The 24019-nt window shown below is 34.4% G+C and overlaps 1 long non-coding RNA gene across 1 annotated transcript; it reads left to right on the top strand.

Moving 5' to 3' along the window:
* The first annotated feature begins 1665 nt into the window (after nt 1-1665).
* LOC127861368 (uncharacterized) lies at nt 1666-23539 on the top strand. Its single transcript, XR_008040181.1, has 3 exons — nt 1666-1716; nt 22851-22958; nt 23253-23539. It is a non-coding gene; the product is annotated as an uncharacterized LOC127861368 (long non-coding RNA).
* The last annotated feature ends 480 nt before the right edge of the window (nt 23540-24019 follow it).

Consider the following 24019-nt stretch of genomic DNA (forward strand, 5'->3'; position numbering starts at 1 on the left):
AAGCTCCGCCCATAAAGTTTATTGCTTTATTTCACGAGAGGTGATGTTTCTGTGTCATAATACAATAATATCCCCACACTGATCCTACCTTTTTCTAACCGTTCAAACGCGCGGTTGCACTTTACTGAAAAAATATTCATTTGTTTTACAAAATCATGATACCTATAGAAAACTCTCATGAATGAGCGGGCTCTCCACTTTATCCCATTAAAAATGATGACATTTAAAAAAAGTTATCCTTAGAAATGTTACCTTTGTCGTGCTTTTGTTGACATTTAACTCCCCACACAGATCGTAAAAAGTCACGTGGTATAGGCACCGTGTTATAGACACATCTTGAAATAATATGTTTGTCGGAAATAGTGCCATAATTTCATACATCGTGTACAACCTAAATCGCCATTGGTTTAACACTGTTGTATTGTGCGTATTGATCTGTTTTGGTGAATGATATGAAAAATAAATGCATGTATTGTTTTAAAGCGGGTATATACGATCTTGTCAAATATTTATTAATTAATATAAAATGTGTAAAAAACTTATTATACATATATTTCAATAAAAACTAAAATAAAAGTTAAGAAGAACATGTGTCGAAAAATGCTAAATAAGCTAGATATGTAATTCTGAAGCCGAATTCGCCAGCATGTATATCATGCATGTACGATGTGAATCTAAATTTAGTTTAACGGTTCATTTGAAATTCCTGCAGCTATATCGATTCATACGACATACGACACACGAACACTTACTACATAGACGAATACATCGGTTATTGTAGGAAAATATGTACGAAATATCTTCGTCACAATCGGCTCGGGGCGCTAATTTGTTTTTGCTGCATTTTATGAATTTCGTCTTCAATGTACAATTTTGCTTGCCTATTTTGGGCATTTTTCACTGTTGAATGGAGCTGAAAAGAATTAACAGGTCAAAAGAGTAAGTTAAAATGTGGTTACTGACCAATTATCTGCAACTCATCTTTATACCAGTTGTTTATAAAAATATATTTTATATTATATATTTTACTTGACCTACCCAGTCCTGTAAGCCGAAATGATCCGTAAAACAAAATGGTGTCTTTGTGTCGAATAAACGAATCCGCACTAAAACTAAATTTAGGTTCACATTTTACATGCGTGATCAGTTGTCAAACGAAACAAAAAAAAAAAAAAAACAATATTCCGTACAATAGAGTTCACCCATAAAAAACAACAGTGTTCCTCACAGCAATAACTAAAATTTCAACGCTAGATGAGGTACTGTGACATATATTTAACGAGATACAAAATTCTCGGTGTTTTTTTTGTGACACTACATTTAAATTTCCCGCAATCATATCTATTCACACGACACACCAACACAAATCTGGTACATAAATATGTGTTGAATTGATTTGTCCCATAAAAAACAGCATTTTGTATCTTAAAAAATATATGTTACCAGACAACATCTAGCGTTGAAATATTGGCACTTAGTATAAGGAAAATTTACTTTTTTATGTGTTAATTTTATTTCTCGAAATATTGTTTGAAATAATCATTGGGCTTTTAAGGGTCTACCTTTAAACCGCTATTTAATAATCGCGCCAATATAATGGATTCAAATTACGTCATCACTGACATTATACACTTTGACTATGATGACGTTGTTTAAGTGCTCAGACAGCATTTCTCGTCAGTATGCAAACTACAAACAGGTCGATGAAATCCTACTGTATGTATTTAGGCAATTATGTGTTTTAACTTATAAATACATTTTTTTATTCATCACTTCGTTGTTGTTTTAGTATTAATATTTCGATAACTCTGCTCAAAATATTCCTGGTAATTTGATATATAATAAACAAATAGCTAGTTATAATATAAAACGCTAACCACGCATTTTCAATAAGAAGAGGCCGATACCATATTCGCCTGTCGCGGTAATTGATAACCAATACACACAGTAAATTGGGGTTAAATGTGTATTCCATCTATTGCATAAATAGCCATGGATGTCTAGACATTAAATTAGTCTTCGTATCTTATACGTGTAGTTGGGCACACAATTTTAAATAACTCGTTTTGTCAGGTTCGTTACTGTCGCCGTCACCAATCCAAAATCCGGAAGAGTTTGTAAACGCAAGTACAGCTGCTAATGCATGTTATTTTGTACATTTCAGTTAGTGTTAACATTGTTTGTTGAGAACCAGCAGTCAAACTACTTGTTGCCTAAGATTTGCGGAGCAGCTCTGCTATCATATTGCGTATCGCCGAATAGGACAAACTAAAACAGCTGTAAACATTCTATAGCATTTTTATCAGATTAAGGTGTTATATTAGGTAAAATATATAACTGAAATAACGTTAACATTTAAGAAAATGGGAATATTAAAGCATTTTGCACATCATTGAGTTTTTCTGCTTTTAAATTAAGAACTCTTATCATATTTTTACGCGTCAACTTAAGCGTGCAAGGATCGTTACAGTTGTAAACTGCTCAAAATGATAAATATAACCAATCATTTGTCTTAATAATATAAAGTAACACTAGTAAATAAATTGTGTGAAACACTTATTCATTTATCGGCACTAATATTCTTCAATGCAATCATGAAAATCGTTCTGTAAGGTTCGTGTCCACAAATTTTGAAACAGACTATAATGATAACTACTGAAGACTATACATGTTATGTGACATCATTCGAGGTGGTTATGACGTAATTTGTCCACGAATATTCTCTTTCGCCATATTTTCGATGTCAACAAGACGTGGCAGCGCGTTGATGTACAGAATCAATAGCTTGGTACACAGAGGTAAGAAAAGTTTGTTATGTGTTATTGCAAAAGATTAAATGCTTACAATGCTAAATGCAAGTGTTTAATGTTGAGTGACTATACAGTTTACATTTCTTCCAGAATAGATGCACGTATTTACGTTCATTTGTGCATGAAGGCAAAGTAAGGTTCGTTACCTTCGGTAACGATCCTTACATACATTTAAATGATATTTATGTTTATATAATTGAACGTATAAACTAGTTTTTTATTTTTATATAGCTACTTACCAGATTTTACCAACCTTTAGTAAAGGTGCACCATTGAAACACTTTGGTTAATCGCTTGTAAAATAAACTCGTTTGGATCATCTTTTATTATGTACACTTCACAACATTCGCCTGTGTGTTATATATTTACATATAGCTATGGAAACTATAGGCACATGCCTTGGTAAACACTAAATATAGATTTCTTAAATGAGGTGTGTGCTTAACGGTAGCAGATATATTTTACAAGATGTTCTATTAAGTATTGATGGTAAGGTTCGTTATTTGTGGTAACGAACCTTACACTTTCAGTATTTGACATTGAATGTACATTTTCAGGGTTTTCTTAAATCTCATTGTTGCAGATGGGGAAGTCTGCGGCTGAAAAGATGCGAGAGTACCGTCAGCGGCTGAAAGATAATGCTGAAAAGTACGAGGCGTACCTGACAAAAGCAAAGCAGCGAAAGAAAAGAAACTATGTTCCGGTTAATCAGTTGTATTCCACAGAGAAGAAAAGACGCCGCGAGGAAAACAGAAATGATGTGCGTGCGCACAGGATTAAAAAAAAGATTGAGAGAGTGGAGATACCACAGTCATGTACATCTTTATCGAAAAGCGGATACGAGACGCCAGAATCAGCTGATAGATTGATTGTGAATAGGTAATTTCCAAATAGACGAAATGGGTCCAGGAAACGGGTTCAACGGGCGCTATCAAAGAAAAACAGAGAATATAAAGAGTTGAAGTTGAAGTTTGAGAATATAAGAAAAAAATACAGAACAAACTTGAGAAGATTGCAACGCATTAAGAAGAAACAGCGAAACGAAACACAGCAGGGCCAAATACAAAATGAAAAACAGTAAGCGGAAAGTAACACACCTAGGCGGCAGACAGATGAACTAATACGTAGTGCCGGCTTCACTAAACAACAAAGCAGAAGAGTGAGAAAGCAGCTGTTATTTGCTAATGTTGTCCAGTCAGAACTCCAAAAAAGCCGACAAAGAATTAAACGAGGAGAAAGAATGATTTTTGGCGGTCTCATAGGCGGGAAGATCATAAGCAAGTACAGACTAGCAAGGTCAGTAAACAAATCAACGTGTCTCAGAAGAAATACACTAAGCGGCGGGCGCAGTTCATGCCTAGCGTTCGGCAAGCTACAAAAAAGAAGAAGAGAGGTCGAAAGAAACAAATCACTTGTTATAGAATTCCTTACACGAGATGACAACTCCAGGCAAACAAGATAAACGATAAACTCAAAGTGAATGGATCAACGCAGCAAACAAGACTTCTAACTGACTACTTAAGAAATTTGAACGCAAAATTTATGAGCGAAAACCCAGGAATAAGATTGTCGTTTACGTCGTTTACTCGCATTCGCCCTGCTTATGTAAAGCTTATAAGGTTTATTTCACGAAGTTGCTGTCTTTGCACAAAACATCTGAACTTTGCTCTTTGCACATCAGCGCTGCGAAAGTGTCAGATTAATGTGCCTCTTAACCCAGAAAGGTTCATTGAAGATGCCAACAACATAGAGAAAATAAAAGCTGAAATTCCCAACGAAATCGAACTTGTTCAATGGAAAAGAGTAGCAGTTTACGACAAGGGAAAAAAGAAGATCGTAATGAAGGTGGTGGCATGTACATTGAAGAAAGAGGACTTTTTAAAGCAGATGGAACAGCAGATAGTGGATTTCTCAGCTCATGTTGGAAGGGTGAGACGGCAATATGAACAATCTCTGAACATTAAACATAAGTTACCTGAAAATGAAGTGATTGTACATATGGATTTTTCAGAGAACTACAGCTGCCGAAGCGTAAATGAAATCCAGTCAGCATATTGGAACCAGAGCGCCGTAACTTTACATCCTGTAGTGATTTACTATAAGACCGAGCCGGATAAGTTACAACACAAGAGCGTGGTAATAGTTTCTGACGAACTTGGATATAACGCAAGTACAGTGGTTTCATTTATTGATAACATTGTACCTGAAGTGAAGAAACTGGTCCAGTCAGTCAAGAAAATTCACTATTACACTGACAGTCCGACATCACACTACAGGAATAAAACAATATTTAGAGTTGTGGCAAATCATGAAAACATATTTGGATGCAAAGCCGTCTGGAATTACTTTGAAGCCGGCAGGAAAAGTTGCCATACAAGATGCTGTAGACTTTTATAGTTGGACGCAGTCGCAAAAGTGTTCAATGAGAAACGTGCAATTCCTTTATGTTTCTTCAGTTGAAAGCCAAACAAAAGCCGAAGAAATTAATCGTCATGAAATTTAGACAGTAAAGGGTACAATGAAAGTTCATGCAGTGATCGGAAAAGGAAACAACACCATTATGACATCACATGTAAGCTGTTATTGTGACACCTGCATGAAAGGTGAATGTTGCTCGTAAAATCAGTGGACCGAGGTGTCAATTATACTTCACGATAAAAAAGATCAAGAGAACATGCATGTAGATCCGAATCAGATTCCTGTAGATCACACCCACGCAAATGAACATGATGAGATCCTTGAAGGACCCAGCATGACTGAAAATGAAAATGAGATTCCCAAAGATAGCCAGACACGTGATGTTGCAATTGGGACATTTGTTGCTGCAATGTATGAAAGAAAAGTTTATATAGGAAAAGTTGTACAGGTCGATGGAGATGACAACGAAGTTGAGATTACATTCATGAAAAACATGAGAAGTCTGTTGCAGTGGCCATCGAGTGAGGACAGGATATGGGTTGATAGAACAGCAATCGTTTGTACAGTTGCAGAACCTATACCAGCCGGAGAATCCAAATCAAAGCTGTGCTTTAAGCTTAGTTCGTCCGATCTCGTCACGATTGAAGCGTTTAAAAATATGCACAAAAAAGTATAATACTGTACATTTGTGTTACATTCGTCTGTAGACTACAAGTATACCGATATTGCATTTGTAAATACACTGTATTTTTTACTTGTATAATGCGTATATATGTGAAGTACAATGCGCAAATGATTGTATCATAATAGTGTAACGAACCTTACATTGATAAAATCAATTAAGTAAACCTACGCATGTTGTTATTGATGAATTTTAAATCGCCCTACTGCATGTTGCGGTTGTTTGTTATTTTGATGAACGTGTTCAATGAGCAATAATGAACAACATGTGTGTTTAAATATGTTTTTGTGTGTGCACGTATGTCTGAAATCGTAATCATAACTTGCATGTAACATTATTAATTGAATGCACTACTAAGTTAAAAATTATCAAGTGCGTATATGTGTTCGAGTTTACTTGATGTTAATAAAAACATTTGAGAGTTTATTTTGCGTTATATATTTCTCATTATCTATTACACAAACTTGATGAAATTTAGTAAGGTTCGTTATTTAAGAAGCCCTGTATTCGACAAGCGTATGTGTGTTAACCTGTGTGCCTGAGTAAGCACTTGAACTTTCTTTAACCATCAATTCCCTCATGGGTCCAATCAATGATAAATAAACAGTAAACAAGAGTCACAGATATAAATGCAAACGTCATTAATGATGCATAATAAATAAATCCGTTTTATTTTCGAAAAGTTACAAACAACAACACTTTTTTCAATTGCTACAGTAGCGTTTAAACATAGTGTACGATATTTACAATAAATAAATCAATTATGAAAACATAGTTATAAACATTATTGGTGATACTATTCGTCTTATTTGATAATATGCTGGTTCTATTTCATTTAAAAATTAGCATATCCCGACAAATGAACCTTACATGCCAGACTGAACGGCTTTTTCGTCAACAGCGATATCTCAATAACCAATAGCGTCATGATGGAAATACTTGGCAACATACTCCAATACACTATTTCAAACAACAAAATAACCATTTAACGTTTATTTTTTAAACATCATATTTGTTTGATTTTGTAAATGCAATTGGCCTCTTCGAAAATGCGTGTAACGCGTTTAAAGGTGTTCAGTCCAAAATAATCGAATACAGCTTCAAACCAGCTATGCTTGTTCCAGTCAAATCTCTGCGCTGAGGTTGATATCGTGGCTCTTTCCAGTCAAATCTCTGCGCAGAGGTTGATATCGTAGCATTAAAATCGCATGAACACTCAAAATCCACGAATTTTTCTTACAATATTTCCAAAAATAAAGTTAACAATTAAAACAACAATGTTCCTTTAGCCATTGGACAATGCAATTTCAAAGCTAGATGTGGTCTGGTAACATAGATTTAACAAGATACAAAATGTCTTTTTACTTCTACGGATTCGCCGTAGTTACTACGGATTCTTTAGCTAAACTACGCACTACGGATTTGTATTGAAAAACTACGGATCTATCGATCAAAATGGTCAAATTTCGGTTTTTAATCGTACTTTTGCTTATTTTCGGTCTTTGCGGGTAATTTTTCAATCATAATCATTTTGGCGCTTGCATTGTAAGAAACATTAAAATTCAAGCCCCCCGAGGACAATGCAGATTACCAGTGACCCGGATGTTGGCATTTTAAACATGGCGAGTTCTTCCAAACGGCGTGGGACAAAATCAGACGCCGATATTGACACTCCACAGAAAAAAGTTGCTATAACAAACTCTCAAAAGTACAAAGAAAGCTATAGAGAATACTGGCCATGCCTCGGGCCATCCTTAAAAGGAAAAACGTACGTTCACTGTTCAACATGTAACATTGACTTTTCGTCCGCTCGTGGAGGCAAAAATGACTGCAAGAGACACATTGACTCGCAGAGCCAGATTAATAGGAAGATGATCAAATCTTCAAATAAAGACATTTCCACTATGATGCGAGGATCTAGCTTTGAGAAGGGCTTGAAAACCACCAATGCGGAGGTTATGTGCGAGTTCATTGCACACAAGAACTTGTCTCTATCAACAGCGAAGATCTTGAATAAAACACTGAAAGTTATGTTTCCCGATTCGGAAATCGCTCAAAGTGGGTTATAGTTTAAAACACATGCATAAAGTTTATTTTATGAGGTACAGCTTTTTTTTTAAATTGTTAATAAGCTATATGAAACAGCTACAGCTTCAATCTCAATTATCTATGTGCATGTCGTACCCAGTCTTTTTGGTACCAATTAAGTTGGTATCTAAATGCCTCTAAAAATGGTGTCAAAATGTATGTAGTTGTAATGGTTTCAACTTGTTTCCAATCAGAGAAATCTGATACATGTTAGAGGAATAGCCATTTTGATCTCGTCAACTTATCATTTGAGACAGTTCTTCAACATTTATAAAAGAGTATTACTATCACTGAGATCATCTGACAACCCTTGGAGTAACACACTAAACACAGGTGAAACCTTTTACTATAGTGTTGTTTAAAAGGGCAGTGTGCACATCCACTAAATAATAACAGTATAACGTGATTAACAGATTAAATTGATTGAAAAGTAAATCCATCTAATGATGTATGTACCGTTTAACTGATATGTGACCCAGTCATGATGTTTTAATGCTCTAAATGATAAAGATAAGTTAAAACTACTGACAACAGCCCAAAACTACTGAGAGATGCCCTCCAAAGTACTGAGAAGCAATCGGTTGGGTAAACAGGTCTGTATCTATATTTAAAGTGAGATTATACGATTGTTTATATGTGTTAAATTGTAATATATTGATAAATATGTTACAATTACACAAAAATAGGCAAGAAAAATTAGATTAAACATTGTAGACGAATTTCATAAAATGCAGCAAAGACAAATTAGCGCCCCGAGCCGATTGTGACGAAGATATTTCGTAAATATTTTCCTACAATAACCGAAGCATTGGTCTTTTTATAAGGATCAGAGTTAGTGTACGTGTGTCGCATTTTGAACTATTGAATTGGGCTGAACAGAATTAACAGGTCAAAAGAGTTAGTTAAAGTGTGGTTACTGATCAATTATCTGCAACTCATCTTGCTTCCAGTTGTTTATTTGATTTTCTTACGTAACCCATCCAGTCCTGTAAGCCGAAATGATCCGTAAAACAAAATTATGTCTTTGTGTCGTATGAACGAATCTGCACTAAAACAAAATTTAGGTTCAAATCGTACATGCATGATCAGTTGTCAAACGAAAGTACGGTTGATATTCAAATGCATTATTTTTCTCTTTCCGGGATATTGTTTCAGTATGTTGATGCTGCATTAACAAATATACGTGTATATGAAGTAAAAACACCAAAAATTAACAACGGTTGCGTTAGACACTTACAAACTGTTAGATGCCCATAATATCACTTTAAATCGTCTGGATCCATCAACTCGATATATTCTGAATTACTATTTGTAATTGCATCCTGAATGGTTTTACTTTTATGAATTTTTGGAAGACCATAAAATACACTTGATGACTTTTCTAACGCATCACTATTCAAACTTGAATATCTCAGTAATGAGTAAGGATATTGACTTAAAATTTTACATACGATCATTTGACTACATTCTATGCAAGCTCACGATAAAATCATTCATCCATGACGATTGGACGCCTAAGCACATGGGGTAGGTGTGGTTGCATAGTTTTGCACGTGGAAATGTTGATTTAATTCTAGTTTATTAATTATTTTAGGTGGGTTCTTACACAAGGAAAACTAAATTAATTTACAAAAAATATAGCTCGTATGAATATTCAGGAGCGCAATCGCGCACTTCGCATTCTACAGGCTACCTTTCCCACTTGCTAAAGCGTCAGATCGTTACGGATGAGTGATTTTATCGTTAGCTTGCACATATTGTAGTCAAATAATAGCATGTGCAATTTGAAATAAAAATATTTACTCATTACTGAGATATGTAAGTTTTAAAAGTGTTGCGTTAGAAAAATCATCAAGTATAGTTAAAAGCTATATACATGTTATTCCAAATAAATTTGATTTCATAATTCTAGGTAAGTTTTAGAAAAACAACATTAATTAAAGAAAAACAGTATGGCTCGTATGAATATTCAGGAGCGATATTATGTTTCTGAGAATATTTGTTTGTTTTTTAATAACAAAAATTAAATTTTGAGGAATTATAAGATAGATATGTGTTGAATTATTCTTGGTCCAAATTTCAACACAAGCCGTTCAAAAATAAGGGGCTATATTGATACGATTAAGTGATGCGTTATAAAAGTCTCCAAGTGTATACTTATTTTCCATTTAAATGTTAATAAAAAATCATTTCTCTATTTAGTTAGTTTATAATTCTCCTTTAGTAAGTTGCGTATTTTTGAAAGTGTTATTTGACTTCCATTGTCAGGGATTGGTTTTTAATAGTAAACGTCATTTAGCTTTGCTAACAATTTTCTTTTATAAAAGTCTATATTCATTATAACAATTTCGCCACCCTTATCTGCTTCCTTAATATTTATAGATTTTCTTTCTTTTAATGATATGTTATTTTCCATTTGAGAATGCTGAAGGCAAAGTGTTCGAGTAACATTTATATATTGGTCCAGTGTATTATTTCTATCTTTAGGTGGATAAAAGGACGTTTTATTTTTTACAATATAATTGTTTGTATTATTATGATTACTATTATTAAAAAACTCTTTAAGTCTAAGTGATCTATGAAAATCATCTACAAATATAGTTTGATCATGAGAATCATTTTTATATTTAGGTGTTGATGCAAATTTAAAACCCCTCAATAAGACATCAATTTCAGTCTGAGTTAATGTTCTTTTTGAAAAATTGTAATTTTTTGTTAATAATTTTGAATTTTCAGCTAGGTTATCTTAAATATCTATGTCGGACTGCTCCTCTCCGTGCCTTCTTCTAAAAAATAAATGTTAATTTCGCTTGGTTCGTCGTCGTTGTCTTTGAATACGTTGTCGCTCGTATTGTTTCTATAGTTTCTGTTGCACGAAGACCTTGTGTAACCTCTAATATTGCGTCTTTTTGAGGTGTAATTGTTTCTTTGGAAATTGTTGCGTAATTTGTTGCCGATATTATTAATTTTCAAAAGAACTTCTCTAGCAATACTTTCCACATCACTATTTTGTGAATAGCTCGTTTGATTTCGTTGCATGTTTCGTCTTGCGAATGTTGTCTATTGTTGTATTTTTTCCTTGACTATTATAGTTGTTTGTTGTCTTTTTCAGATTTTGGTAGTTGGTCGTTTTTTTCGTACAGCATCAGCATATGAAAAGGGTTGAGTTTTGTTTCTTAAAGAATGGGTTTTTATGTTTACTTATGAATTTTTTTAGCCATTTGTCATTGTTGTCCCCTACCGGTTTCACCGGGGAAAACTTATGGTTTGCGCTCAGTGAGTCCCTCAGTCTGTAACACTTTTCTGGATCCTGCGATAACTTAAAAAGTTATATTTATATAATATTTTTTAATGAAACTTGAAAAATTGACTGATGAAAATATGGAGATTATGCACGTCATTTCACTTTGTTCCTACGTCAAGAATTCTGGTTTCTATGGCAACAAATAGACTAGAAATACTGCTGAAAATGGTGGATCCTGCACATTTTTCTGGATCCTGCGATAACTCAGGGCTCAACATTAACGGTTGTCCTATTGCCCCTGGCAAGTAAAAGTTGGGTCCTGGCAAGTTACTTTATTATATAGTTGTCCGCCCGGGCAAGTACAAAAAAAAAGGATATAATTTAGACTTTAATTAGACTTAAAATGCTGTAATCATTTTGTTAAATGTGCAAAAATAAAAAAGGTTTTGTGGTGTATCATTTTGATCTTCATAAAACAAATATGAGGTTAACAGTTAATGTGATATTTCATGTTTGGGCAAATGACTTTACATTCAGTGCAAGTAGATTTTCTAAGTACTTGCCCGGTAGGGCAAGTTGGTTTTTAGGTTAATGTTGAGCCCTGTAACTTATAAAGTTCTTCATATTTTTTCATGAAACTTGATAAATTGATAGATGGCAAAATGAACACTATGCACGCCATTTCATTTTCTTCCTACGTCAAAAATTCTGGTTGCTATGGAAACAAATATATATATAATTCTGGCAATGGTGGTGCCGGTAGGGGACATCTATTGCTTGGCATTGGTCTTGTTATTCCTCGCCATAGGCGGAGGGATATTGTTTTGCCGTTGTCCTTCCGTCTTTCCGTCCGTCCGGAGCCATATCTTGGAAGTGCTTTTGCGGATTTCCTTGAAACTTGGTTTGAGTATGTATATGGATAAGAGGATGATGCACGCCAAATGGCATTGTACACCATCTGTTAATGACGGAGTTATGGCCCTTTGTATCTTGAAAAAAATGCTTTTTGAGTGTCAAATATAATACGTATGTGTCCAGAAGCATATTGGCGGGGTATATCAATTCAACGAATTTGCTTGTTTCCCCATCTTTTATGTGAAGTTTCTTCATTGCGTTCAGTTTTAGTTTTCCAAAGTTCTATCAGTGTCCAGGCTGTTCTTCCGTTGCATTTTGATTGGATTATTTTGAAAATTTCCTCGTCGATCCGCTTGAATTTTTCACAGTTCAAAGACGCACGAAACGACTGCAATTCAGTTTGTATCTTGAAGTCATATTTTATCTATGTGCAGCCTTATATATAATAAAAAGATAAGGCAGTAACCTGTTTTTCTTTTCTCATACCTCTACGTTCCCGATTTTAAAGAAATAATGAAAAAATCGCTAAAAAGCTGCAGTTTTAGCGGGAAAGAATATGACTTGTAGTTGTAAGCTACATGCATAGGTCATTGGGTTTATAACGTTCAATTTTATTTTTATTTTCTCTCTGATAGGCGTTTCTTTTTTGATTTAATTATTATTAATTTAATTTTTAGCAGTCACATAAACAACCAAGCAATGTAATATGGAAATTTTACACCCATTATTGCTGCCTCTTCCTGTATTTGCGCGATTATAATCTGAAATATTAACTTAATGACGCTATATTTTTAAATCTTTTTCTATAAAGAAGGAATGTAGTTGACACGTGTTTGTAGTTTCATTTTATCGTTCGTCAAAAAGTTGTAACTCTGTTACTCTGGTATCTTCAATACCATTGAGTTATTAAATTGTAATTAAATTGAATGAGTTTTAATTCCCTTTTATTATTGTTTGATTTGAGTTACAGTACTATGAATTTAAATTTTATTTTCACTTAAATGTATTATGAATATTGTTGGGCCAAGTGTGATGTTGAGCGCTCTATAACCGGTTTAACCCCCCAATGCTTTGCATTGACCGTTCCAAGGCGGTGACCCCAGCTTTATTCATATTTTGTGTTTATGTCGGTTTGTATTGTGTTGTTTTGTACTGTTTGGGCAATCGGTCACTTGCCTTAAATAAATGACCAACTAATTGTTTTTAATGAGAATTCAATACTGCTCCAGCAGCTGGAGTTTCACTTTTTTATATTGTAGTTTGACGTGTTAATAATTGCGTCATGAGTATGAGCGCTTAATGTTTACAAAAAAATGATGTTTGCTGTTTGTGTTGCATTTTGTTTTTAAATAGATTACATCTTGGTATCAATTGGTATTGTTGAATCTGATTCGAATTTACTAAAAATGATTACTTTATAGTTGATCCCGAGTAATATGACCATCCTCCACACATTACTGATATAAGAACTTCCTGTTGAATACGATATAAAAAAATATATATCAGGCAACGTTATATAAGGCAGATATCAATGCGGTGGTATGATTAAAACATTGTATTTGCTACGTTGAATACTAAAGTGCTTTTTTTCATTTAGAAAACATATATGTTAAGTGAACACTTGCCATGTCTCGAAGATTACACGGAACTGTAGTGAATCATGACATGCTGCACTGCTTACAAATGTATTAATAATGTGGTTACAATTTGCAATACATATAATAACCTGTTGTACTTTCTTGAATACTAGTAGCGCCATGTCCTGAAGTTTCTTTGCAAAGTGGTTGTGGTTCAACTATATTGGGTACAACAGGTGCTGAAAAAAGAGTGAATTAAATTTAAAATGCTATTTTTTATATATATGTCTTTTGGGGGCCAGTCCATCGTGAATGAGGGACCTTTGAACTGCACTGTTGGTAAATGTCCCAGTTCCGCCGAGCCGGAGGAACTAGCGGCATACAACCCCATGTCAGAAGGTGGAGAGCCCTCTGCTGTAGGGTCGTCTCTTTCTGCATGTGCCTTTTCTGTTCCTCCAGCAAAGGCGTCCCTGGGGAAATGTCTCAACGTCTGGCTCTGTCGTGGCTGATCGGTTCTTCGATTGGCGTCGCATTATAGATTGAGTCTTTTTCCTGTGGGGAGCATGGCTGGCTTAGTAGGGCTGTATTCTTCAACCTCAGGAGTTGGACTCCCTGATACTTGTACGGTTGGGATGTCTGGTGTTTTCCCCTCCACTATTTGCATTCTGTCTGCCAACTTCCAGCCGGCTTCCCAGTCTTCTATTGTCTTTAGTTTTGGGGCCTGTGATGTTTCCCGCCACGCCTTTATTGCTTCCATTGCTTCCTTGGCTGCCTGGTTTATGCATTTAATCGGTTTTATAACCTTGATATAGTCTCTCGGATAGAGAGCTACATAAAACGCTTCGGCCTCCATAAAGATGTCTGGATTAAACCCATAAGCAATTGCCTCGTTCTAGCGCCCAACATGTCCCTTAAAGTCATACGGGCGACACATTGTTGGTATGTCCTCAACACACCATGGACAAACTAAGTCTAACCGTTTGTGTTCTGCTCCCACATGAATCTCTTTCTGATTGCAGAGCATAACCAGAAAAGTTGCTGTAACATTTTCAATGTTGCAAATAGTATACATGTAAAATCTTAATCTTGTTGTCTTCCATTAAAAGACTAGTTTTTTAAATATTGGTCTTTACAATCCATGTCATTATACTATAATGTTCAAATGCTAAAGTTTTGTATATTTAGCAGTAAATTACGGTGAATTCAATAATTTTACATTGCATATTTGTCATATTTTTGCCTGGTAATCACTGCTGAAAACTTTTATTATTGTTATTTATTTATTATTCTAGGAAATCCTTCATGTTATGGAATAGTACACATCCTGAAGTAATGCTCACAGTGCCACTGTACCACGATGGCCGTCTTCACTACAAGTTAGGAAATAAAAAGTCTCATAGTCGTATTGGGTAGCTAATCAAGTAGACTAAGAAGAGTCGGGTCGCCAACCTAATCAAATAAAATTATTCCATTCGAATTTGCCATTGGTACATATTTCATACTTCTTCCCATTACTTATGTGTACATTCATGTCCTATTAATTCGACAACTAATTTCCTTTTCTTTTTATTTAAATATTGAAGTGATATTATGGGTATTTTTCACTGTTGAAATGCGCTGAAAAGAATTGACATGTCAAAAGAGTTAGTTAAAATGTGGTTAATGACCAATTGTCTGCAACTCATCTTGCTACCAGTTGTTTTTTACAAATATATTTTATATTCGATATTTTACATGACTCACCCAGTCCTCAAAGCCGAAATGATCCGTAAAACAAAATTGTGTCTTTGTGTCGTATGAAAGAATCTGCATGTTAACTTCATTTAGACTCATTAAATCATTTCTGTCGTCAGTTGTCAAAACGAAAGTAAGGTTGATATTCAAATGCATATTTTTTATCTTTCCGGTATATTGTTTTAGTATGTTGATGCTGCATTAACAAATATAAGTGTATATGGAGTGAAAACATCATTTGTTGCTCAAAGGGAAGCACCCTGGCAAAAAAAAGCTGACAGATGTCCAAGAACAGTCCCTTGTCGGATTCATGACACATGGCGAATCAGTATTTTCCATTGACTAGAGACATTACTCGATGCTACATACATATTATATACTCAAAGTAAATACATCAAGGTGTGATCAAATTAATCTTACATTTTTTAGACATGTTCATGCGTACACCCAAAACCATGCAATAAAACGCTTAAAGTACGCCCCGGGATCTATTGCTATGGCATTATAAATTGTGCTTAGCGGTAAGCTGGACCGAAAGACAGCAAAAAAAGCGTATGGTGTACCAAAAATAACGCAATCAGAAAACCAAAATATGTTTCTCCCGATCGGTGTCGCTCAAGACGCAACAGTTAATGTTTCACTCCCTGCCAAGGAATGACAAGAACCCGGTTTAGACAGAATTAAGACAGATGTCGAAAACCTCCACCACCATATAGAGGTGATACCTTTTTTAGTCCGAAATACGTATTGGAGAGGACGACACCAGAAAAGAAAAAGCAGTACAGATGAATAGTCAAAGAAATTGGACAAAATGGCAACTCCAGAAAATCTAAAGAGATGGCGATTATCTGAGTGTGCTATTTGTCGAGGTCGAGCAACGCTAGAAAACATGTATGTATCTCGTCTGTATTCCACTATTGGTTCATCTGGGAATACATTTTTCATTCGGTCTGATTTATATAGTTTTTCGGTATGTTTTTCGAACTATTGAGTGGATATTTGGAAGGTCGTTGTAATAAGTTATAGGTAGTGGTACTCTCTTGCTGGCTGATTTATTTGTTTCTTTCCTCTTAAGTAATTCTTTCCTATTTACAATATCTACTCGGGATAATACATGGTTTACAAATTTATTTGGATATCCTCTTTTCTGTACACTTTGTCTAAGTTCATTCTTTCGACATTGGTATTTGTTTTCGTCAGAACATATTATTTTAAACGTAATCCTAGACCATACGGAATCGTCTACTTCACATTTTTTGGATTGTCTGAGGTATATTGGACATATTGATGTTTATCGGTTGGTTTTGAGTATAAATCAGTTATTATTTTACCATCTTCCAGTTGAATTGTTGTGTCTAAGACGTCTATCTGTGTTGTACTCGCTCTTAACTCTACTTTGATGGTTTTTTTTGTAAAAAATATTTGTGAAAAATATTTTATATTAATCATCAACAAAAAAATGAATGTAAAAATAATAGTACTATATGCAATATATCTTATCCATACTTTGTATATAAAACATAGAATAGCAAGTTTACATCATTATTTAATCATATATCAGTATGTACTCTTTTACGTAGATATGGATTGATATCATTAAATTCATTAAATAAGTTAACTTTATTTAATTAATAATACAAAGTTAAGGTTAATTATAATAAATTATGAAGATGTATTGTTTTATTGTAAAATATCAATTTATTTACTATATAAAGCACACATTTGACTTAAGATTTAGACATGCAATATGTAAGTATTTAAAGTCATTTCATTTTTGAGCATTTTTACGATTGTTGGTGTCATTTTATATAACGTCCATTATGACGTCAAAATGTACAGCGTCATTTCACGTTTTAAATCATTTATTTTGTTATTCATAATTATTTAATATCCCTTAAGATAATTCAACTGAGCGTAACAACAGTTAATATGTAACTAATGGGCTCTATTACTCAGCAGTAATATAATTTATCACATGCCATACCCTGTTTCCCATGTAATATAACCATTACATATTTTTTATATTACTCATGTGTAATACAACATTTTAAAGCGTTTTCATTGGCGTAGTTTTCGTTTATTGACCAGTTGCATTTTGTTATTTTGCTTAAATGACGTTGCAACGTCAAATGACGTCACGAAATGTAAACAACATTCGGGATTTATCATAAGATTTGCGTAAATAATTATTTATTTTGCACTTTAATAGCATGTGATAAAAAGATCTGACACTCGTTGTCATATCATACATATTCTATTAAACTCGTCCAGGATATTCGTAAGTAAGCTTGCCAAAGGCTCGCTTACAAGAAAAATTCCTGAACTCGTTTAATAGAATAAGGTATGATGTTACAACTCGTGACAGATCCTATATATACATGTTTTACACAGTACTAAAGACAAGTTAATAAACAAGCTAAAATCCAAATACGCATCGTTAATAATGGTGAACATAACGGGGAAGGTAGCAGCGCTCGAATTCGGTGTGTTCATGCTGAGGAGAATAAAACGGAATCAAACAGACGCCCAACAGATTAAAAAGTAACGCTAAAATGTTAGTGTTTTATTTAAAGTGAATTTTAATTTTTCTTTATATTCCGCATGTAAATACCCCTCTCTAACGAGTTTGATTTACTCCTTTAACCAATCAAATTGTACTTAATGATAATGACTTACTTAGTAAACATCTCATTAACAACATCAACTTATATTTAACTTTAGCAAGTTTAGGAAATAAAACTAAAGTTTATATTAAACTTCACGACGCTATATTATAAATACCATGAACTATATACACATGTTATATAAGAATATCCATACACAAATGACAGTTACATCGTCTATAATTTAATGTTTCACAGATGTCCTATTAGTCCTTCGATTCCACGTAAGATAACATGAACGTCAAAGAATTTCCGATTAAACTATCAACTCTGACTGTCACTGAAACTTTGGATCAAAAATTACACATTTAAAACTGTTCTTTGCACTATGCCATCGGTAATTAATTGTTTATAGTCAAGTTAGTTAATAATAGTTTAAACGTTACATATTTCCCAGCAATGAAATGAACAATTCGCGATAAATGAAACGTTTACAGTTTCTTCACGACAATCTTCATCCTCTTATCTTGGCTACAAGATGGGGTTCTGAAAAACGACGGCCACCTTTGAGTCCATCAGCGGTTCCGCTTCTTCATCGCCAACTGTCTGTTGATACTTCTCAGCTATTCTCTTTTTGTCTGAAGGAGTCTATTTGTCTCCTTATGATGCTGGTATTGTCGTCCCCTATTGGCCTCGCTTAATACATCATTTCCTTTGTTAATGGCGTTAAAAACCTCGAGTGTAGATTATTTGATCACATTTGATATATCTACTTGTTCACATTTGTTGTTTATCTTATCTTTGTTCTTCTGCTCAATGTTGATATTCTTTGGATTTTTCTTACCGTTGCTGAACAGTGGCTCGTTGAAATCATATTCGAGGAGATCAGGAAGGATATTTTCGTCTTGCAAGTGGCTGTTGGAAAAAGAGTTTGATAGTGTTCTGTCGCATATAAAGTTGGAGTTAGCTGCCTTTGTTTTGACTGAACTGTGGTGCTGGTTAGGAGAGCAGTCGTCGACGTGTTATTGCTTATCATTTATGGAGATAGGCAAACATGAAAATAGAGGGCACTGTTGACGCGGTTGCTTGGACAGCGATTTGCTGAAAAACCATTGAGTCTTCAGATGATTTAAACTTTGGAGCGTATATTTGATACCATCGTTTGCTCAGCTCAGCTTCTGTGGAAAAATAACGTTTATAGACACCTGTGTCGTGTGTTTTTTTTTCGCTGCGTTGTTGTAGAGATCGGTGAACGGAACTGGCGACGTCAGGTTTAAAACCGGAAGACTCGACAAGGCTGACATTGGCTGGATGTTGATTTGTGACGGATATGGGTCCGATCTGTTGCTTAGATGTGGTGTCAGGTTTCTTGCTGTGCATTCGTTGTAGATGGGCGTAGTAAACGATGAGGATAATGACGTTGTCGGAAGAACATAGACATTCGAAATGCATTAATCTGCATGAACGTGATTGACCATTGGACGCTGATGCGCATGCGTGTTGATGTACACTTCTTCATCCTTATCGTCCGCGCTCGTTTCCATTTCAATCACTTCTACTAGCGTGTTGGGATCGAGCGGGTTCGTAATCTGTCTAAACACCGTCAGTTGATCAGTGACACCCATCCCGGCTACCTCTTCTATTTTTCGCTTATATTGTTTAACATGGTGTAGAAAGTGTACTGTTGCCCTGCATCGGAAGTTACACAACGTACAGTAGAATGGTACTATGTCGAATTGAACGTGATGGTTCCATGCACATGCTATGGCGCGGTGTTTTCGGTCGGCTTTTGAGCATAAACGGCGTCTGTGCAGTTTCCTGTTGCTGGCGGTCTTCAATCCGTACATGTCTGTTAAAGAAAACTCTTTATTAAGCGATTGTCTTAACTGATAATGGTGCCGTTGCCATCGCGCGATATTGTCCGTGTCGTAAAACATCGTATTCCGTGATTTATCGCGTAAAATGACTTTCTTATCGCTTAGCTTCATGCTTCATTTTCCAAATATATTTAATTATCGCCTTCAAATGTCATATTTACGCAAATAAATGCGAATTTAACTTTTTACTCACACCTCTGAATAACACGAACCATTCTAATGGTTCTCTTAATGTTAATACGTTTAATGTTAAATGTTCACTTTTTACAATATTTCTTAAATGTTTCTTGTAGTGCTTTATAAGTTTGTGTTTAATAGAGTTACTGTGCAAATATCACTAAATTGCGAAATGTCCATCTCAATTTCATGAAAAAATTGTCGCGGCCAAACTGGTGGATTAACCCATTTATAGGGTTGAAGCTTATTGTGATGAACCACTTTAATCGAACCCTTATTATTCAGCGTTATTTCAAAATTGAATGGCGATATTCTCTTAAACACTACGTAAGGACCTTCAAACTGCATCTTAAGTTTTTGGGTAATGCCCATTTTTCTTATTTCATTTAACCACCACACTATATCTCCTTCATTGTAGTTGTATTCGGCTACTCTTGTGTTGTAAATCTCCTTGATGTCTTGCGCCTTCCTTTCGAGATATTTTCTGGCGATGGCGTGTGTATACAGCAACACCAGGTCACGTACGTCACGGTCTAAGCATACTATGTTAGGCGAAAACTTCGTTGATTTATTAGGCGTGCATCTATAAGCACCAGCCAAAGAAACAAGGGGTGGTATTTCAGAGCTTCTTATCTTGTGGAAGTTTCCTTAAATAATAAGTTTTAACTTAAAATAGCAGTGTTTTCCTAAATATTTAATAAATTTCGTAAGTGGTATTCCATAAATTTCTTATATTAAGAAATTCCTTAAAACTGTTCGTTTTTTCCTTAAAATTTAAGAGACAAAATTCTTCCCTTAAACTCGTCCTTAAAGTTAAAAACACGAACGCGCCCATTGTGCATTGACACGTATTTTTATATTGACGAGCTATTTTGGAGAAATTTTCATTAAGAGCGATGTTCTATTGGTAAGTAGCCTCGAAAACTCGAGTTTATTTATAGTTAGTCGGTTGTCTTCGCTTGTTAAATCAATACTGTGTTGTGATAATTGCACTTTGTAAAGATATGAAAGTAGTAAACACATTATGGTTTATTGCGAAAATAACGTTTCTTAGCGTTCATTGTTCAGGAAAAAATGAAAAAATCTAAACATTATGTTTATATGTTTTTGTAATGATAGTGTTTGCAAGTTAAAAAGCCATTTGAATTGCATATTCATTTATCTTCAATGTCAATGAAATTACCCGACCCATTTGAAATGGTGGTTGATAATATTAATAATACCCGTTATTATGACACGCGTTATGTTGTTGTACAAAGATTGGAAGGATTAAACTGCTGTGTATTGAAATTGTGTGATGTGTAATATTACAGAAGGATAATGGATATTAATAAATGAATGCATTCTCTGACAGTGGCGTGTTTTATATACAAGTAAGCATTGGCACTTCTGAGAATTGTTCAAAAACTCCATTGGATTTTAATTGAAATCACAGAGCGTATATAGATCCATGTTGAAATGCAGGTAAGTGAATTTTATATTTTATCGTTATGTAATAATAATGTTGTATCGTCCTTTTTTGTAGAAAATCATGCAAGTAAGAGAAAATACAGTTGATCTGCTTACAAATGGTCAACTATTGGAACGATATAGGTTAGATAGAAATGGGTTGGTGTATCTCGAACAATTACTAGGCCCAAGAATACAGCCAGCAGCTCGCCGTCATGATAGTATATCTGCTATGGAAAAAATCCTTTTGACCTTAAGATTTTTGGCCACCGGTGGCATACAGTTGAATGATGCCGACATACACCATGTTTCACAGTCCACCGTTTCTAAAGTGAGGTAACACAACATCTTTCATCTCAACAGTTTGTAACCAGATTTATTAAATTTCCAACCACCATTCAAGAGCTAGATGTTCAGGTAGAAAAGTTTCATGGAATTGCCGGATTTCCAAGAGTGGTGGGATTAGTTGATGGAACTCATGTGCGAATACAGGCGCCATCAGAAGATGAACCAGTGTATGTAAACCGTAAAGGTTTCCACAGTATGAATGTGCAAATTGTCATTGACGCTTTTGATAAAATCACAAATGTTGTTGCACGTTGGCCTGGAAGTGTACATGACAGCAGAATGCTCCTAAACAGTGGTCTACGCCAGATGTTTGCAGACGGGCAAATTCCATTTAGAGGAAAATACCACACTCTGGGCGACAGTGGATATGCCTGTTCAGAATGGCTCCTTACATCATACTTGAATCCACAGCCAGGGAGTCAGAGTGCCTACAACAGGTATCCATTTATTAAATAATAATTGTTAATAAAAAAAATGTTTGTCTAAAAATTTAACTCATGATAACAGTTTATAGCATGAATGACGAACACATTTAAACAATAAAATTTAAGTGTTCATACAATATATTGACAGCACAATAATTTATAAGTTATAACACATCTGCGCCATGAATAATTTCATATAGAGCAATGAAAAGAAGATGAATTTTCTTAGGAATGTGTAGAGTGAAATTTTAATTAATGAGTGTTTCAATGTGTAAATATTAAATCTTATCAATAGGTTGTTAAGATAAAGTATCTTGATGAAATAAAATGTACAGTACCTACCAATAATGGACTGGAGTATAATTAGTTTGTTTTTACATATGTATTGTGCACTGTTTACAAAAACATTTTCTTGCATGTTATAATAAATTAATAACCATGTTAAACAGATTTATAGTAACTTGCTTCTTTACATGTGCACAGACAGTTTTTTATGACATTCTAGACATACATGAGTAAAGTTATTGAAACTTAGATTTGTTTTCAATTTTATGTTGAAACAGATCATTAAAGATTACACGGGTAAAAGTAGAAAGAGGAATCGGACAACTGAAAAGAAGGTGGGGTGTGTTACATGGTGAAGTAAGAATGAAACCAGAAAGAGTCTGCAGGTAAGAATATATTAAATGAAATAAAATAAGTATTGCCTAGCCAAAAGCTATACGAGACAATTTGAAATAAGTTTGGTAACTTAAGTAAAGAAATAAATGATGCTAATACATAATATACTTAGTGCGGGATATGTCACAATAACATTGTTTACATGTGAAAAATGAAAGTGAAAAATTAATACATCAGTTGAACATCTTTTGTATACACAGCAAACAAGTTGGTAATTCACACAATGTGCTTACTGTGAACTATTGCAAAATGGCAAATAACAATCATGTTTTTTTTAATTTAAGGATTATTATCTCCTGTGCAGTGTTGCATAACATCTGCAAAAATCTGAACATCCCGATACCTGATGATTATCCAGTAATACAGGAAGATGATCAGAGCGATGATAACAACAACATGAATGCAGGATTTGCACATAATGAACTGCGTTACCGGGATCAAATTGCTTATACATACTTTTAGATGATATAAGAAGTTACAGGTTTTTGGTAACAACTCTATAGCAGCAAATAATAACATAATGGTAACATCTTTAACAGCTTATTTTTTATGCTATATTCAAGGGGCTAATCGTCGGTACTTATCTTTATAGTTAAGTATTTAAATAGTTCATTTTTTATGATTGTTAGGAACAATACTTGCTTGGTGAAATTGTTAGGCAAAATATAGCTAAAGCCTAAAATATTGTTCCCAACATGGACCCAAGGGTCCAAATTTAGAACTCACAAGCTTGGATGAGTTGTTTCTACACCGAAGTAATGTCAAATGTCTATAATTGTCACTGAGCATGCGCATTTCTTAATACTTATGTACATTTTATCATAACTTAAATATTCAACTATTACGATTTTCCAGCAAGTGCGAAAAGTGTCCGAGGAAAACCGGTTATAATTATTAAAATACATATAGAGAATATTTATCAGTTCCGACTCAGTGTTCTAAGTGTTCTAAGAAATAAGCTTTTTTATGTAACAATTTATTTCTGATTATGAAATGCTGTTGTGGCCATTGATATGCCCCTTTGAATATCAAAAAGTTCATAACAAAGTTA

This window comes from Dreissena polymorpha, chromosome 16 (genome assembly GCF_020536995.1).
Source record: "Dreissena polymorpha isolate Duluth1 chromosome 16, UMN_Dpol_1.0, whole genome shotgun sequence".
Lineage (NCBI taxonomy): Eukaryota > Metazoa > Mollusca > Bivalvia > Myida > Dreissenidae > Dreissena > Dreissena polymorpha.